At 36.9% G+C, this 3,403-nt stretch overlaps 1 non-coding gene across 1 annotated transcript; it reads left to right on the forward strand.

Moving 5' to 3' along the window:
- Positions 1 to 1,334: 1,334 nt before the first annotated feature.
- LOC145077514 (small nucleolar RNA R71) lies at positions 1,335 to 1,441 on the forward strand. Its single transcript, XR_013693257.1, has one exon. It is a non-coding gene; the product is annotated as a small nucleolar RNA R71 (small nucleolar RNA).
- Positions 1,442 to 3,403: the final 1,962 nt, after the last annotated feature.

A 3,403-nucleotide genomic window follows, 5' to 3' on the forward strand; every position in this document is an offset into this window, starting at 1 on the left:
TGTCTGGACAGTTTTTGGCTTTTGAAAAACAAGTTTGCATCAAGTATTCAACAAACAAGCCTAATCTCTGATACCACTGATGGGTTTTGAGCATTCTAACACTTCCTAAGTGTACATGCAACCCTAATAAACCTTAAATCTATGTTTGTCTAAATACATGCAAAATTTGGTTTCCAAGGTTCATAATCCTATCTAGCATACATGGGAACTTTAATCCTAAAAGCATAGCTAGAAATACATACCTTGTAGTTGATTTTGATTCCTTGAAACCTTGTGAGCCTAGCATCCCAAGTGTGATGCCTCAAATGCTTCACACAACACCAAATGCTTTTGGAATGACTTTAGAGAGAATACACACACTTCTAAAATCGGCCTAGCCCTCACTTTTCTTTGTGTAGCCGATTTTGGTGGAGAACATGTTCTTTATATAGTGTTGACACATCTAGGGTTACACCATGTAAACCCTAATGTGTCATGGTTCTTCATTTCCATGACCCATGGGTTTGTAACTCCCATGGAGCAGCCATGGAACATCCTATGGGTTTAACCCAACTTGATAATCCATGGAGCCTCTTAGCCCACTATACAAGTTATGGATGATTTACATAATCAACCCATATATTTAATTAGTTATCTTTTGATCACTTAATTAATTCCAAATTAATTATTGATCAATACTAATTAAATAATACTATTAATATATTAGAACTTATAATATATTAATAAACCACAAGTGTTATTTCTCTCATTTAGTCTATCCAGTTGCATGGTGCCATGCAACCCAAATGGACCATGTCGGGTCGGGTCAAGTACATACCAGAAATAGTTATGGACTTAGACACCTTATCCAACAGAAGCCCCAGCCAGTTTTCCTAAATTTCTCTTCTTTTTGCTTGTTGTATTCTTCATAAGGCAGCCACTCCTTCTTTGGTTTTCTCCAATCTTCTTCATACTTGTCCCCACTTGAGTAGCATACTTGAGCTTTCTTGTTCCCATATTCATCCATATTGCAATCTTTTGTCAAGTGTGGGCCACTACATCTCTCGCAACCAACTCGAATTGCATGAATTGATTGGTCCAATTGAGTCAATCTCCTATCCATAGTGTTAAGCATTGCCATCACATCAGCCATCTCTTCAGTTCGTGTACCTCCACTGCCTGTTATTCCATCACGCCCTGGGTTGTGATAATCACGAGAGTGCCTTGAAAACTCTTCAATCAGATCCTTGGCCTGATTTGGGTTCTTCTTCGTTAGTAGTCCTTGCGAATCAAGGAGTTGTCTAGTCATGACATTCACCCCATCATAGAATATTGACATCTCCTGCTGAATATTAAGGTCATGTTGAGGACAATTCCTTAACAACCCCTTGTGACGTTCCCAGGCCTCGTATAATGACTCCCCCAGATTTTGCTCAAAGTTGGCAATTTCCTTCTTGAGTTTAGAGATTTTGGAGGGTGGACAAAATTGATCTAGGAATCTCTCATGCAACTGGGCCCATGTGGTGATCGTACCAGGTGGGAGTGCCTTTAACCAGTCTTTTGCTACTCCCTTGAAAGTGACTGGTAGCATCCTTAGCAAAGCTGTCTCCCTTGGGATATTGGGAGTATTAAAATAATCCGCAATATCGTTCACCTCGTCTAAGTGTTTGAAAGCATCCTCGTGATCTTTCTCGTAAAATGGGATATCCTTAAGTGCAGTAAGGATATGTCCCTTCAACTCGAACGTGGCATTGGCAGGAATCGTAGGATGTACTAAACTCAGCCCCACATCATCTCGAATGCGCTTCTTGTAGTCCCCCATGGCCATCTAATCAATGTTTTCCTTCTCGTTCTCCGGCTCGTTCTCGGGCTCACTAGTATGTAATTCAAATTCAGGCTCAGTATCGTACTCGGACTCGGCTTGGATGGATATTTGATCTAAGTGTTCAAGCTTTCTCTTGTTCTTTGAAGATGAACTTGACTTCCATTTTCTTCCATGACTTTCTTGAAAAGGCTGATTTTAGTTCTTGTAAGGGTGTCTTCTTTGGTGTTTGATCTTCTTTCACGCTCTTATCCTTCTTTTTATGAAGTGTAGACTCGGGATCTTCAAGTGGTGGTACCAAAGGTGTGTTAGAACCTCTGGTCATGAACTCCTGAAATGAGACAAAAAAAATAAAACGTAAAACTGAAATAAACAAAACTAAGGATTGCAGTTCTCACGTCGTGAATCTTAAAGATTCACGTCGTGAGTCCTGGATGTAAAGAAAAAATTAAAAATAAAAATAAACAGAAAAATGACTTTTTGCAGGTTTTAACCTACAAAAAGGATCGATTAATTTAAAGCAACAAACTAATAATTAACAAAGTCGTTCCCCGGCAACGGCGCCAAAAATTTGATGTGCACGAAAGTACCCACTAATTTTATAATTTATAACCTAACTAACTAACTAACTAAAATGCACCTAGGCAGTGTACCTAGTCGAATTATAGAATAGTTTGGTAAGTCGGGTGTCGATCACAGGGAGCGGTGTTGACTAACTAATTTATTTACTACTAAACTAACCTAATTACTAATGATCTAAAAAGGGGTTTTTATCTAATTTTGAATGTTTAGATGAACTTAATTCTTTAACAAAAACTCAATCAATAAACAAAACACTTATGTTAGTTCGAATCTGCTTTCACTCAATGGTTATACACTAGCTATGACTATTACTGTTGGTTACCAATTAAAGAAGTATTAGCAATTTAGTTCTAAATCTACTAATTATTAATCAATTCATGTAAATCTATGTGCGGTCACACAATAGTTAACACAGAATCAATTATTAAATAAGATTGGAGCCATGAAAGATTGATTAATCAAAACACAATTATAGTCATAATATGAGTTCTCTAACACAACTTAATTCAATGATTCAATTACTTATCTAAGATTGGTTTGATCTTAGTTCTAATAAACTAGTGTTCACTATATTATTAGGTATTCAAATTCATGCACATTTGTGTTCACTAACTACATAGAACAAGAATTTAAAGCAATCAAATAATTAATTAAAGCATGCTAGGTAAAATCAATCAACACAAGCGTATCACCAACAAGTAAAGTCAAATCTAATGCATTAAAACCATGAGTTCCAGCTTCATCTAGCTAACAGAAGCAGCTAGATTTAGCTGGGCATACTAGCAGCTAAACAAACAAAAACTGTAATCAAAGACATGTTTAAGTATACCAATCTATAAACCAAGTTATGAACTTCTTCTTCTTTGATGTTAAAACCAGCTTCCAGATCTTCTTTTCCTCTGAATTTCGTCTCCAGGAACCCTTCTAAGCCAGCCAAAAGTCCCTCCGATCGTAATGGGCAAAGATATTTATATTCTCTTCAAATTCACCATTCACATCGTGAGAATTTAAAACTCACAT

The sequence above is a fragment of the Lactuca serriola genome, chromosome 9 (assembly GCF_051521515.1).
Source record: "Lactuca serriola cultivar US96UC23 chromosome 9, Lser_US96UC23_V15, whole genome shotgun sequence".
Classification (NCBI taxonomy): domain Eukaryota; kingdom Viridiplantae; phylum Streptophyta; class Magnoliopsida; order Asterales; family Asteraceae; genus Lactuca; species Lactuca serriola.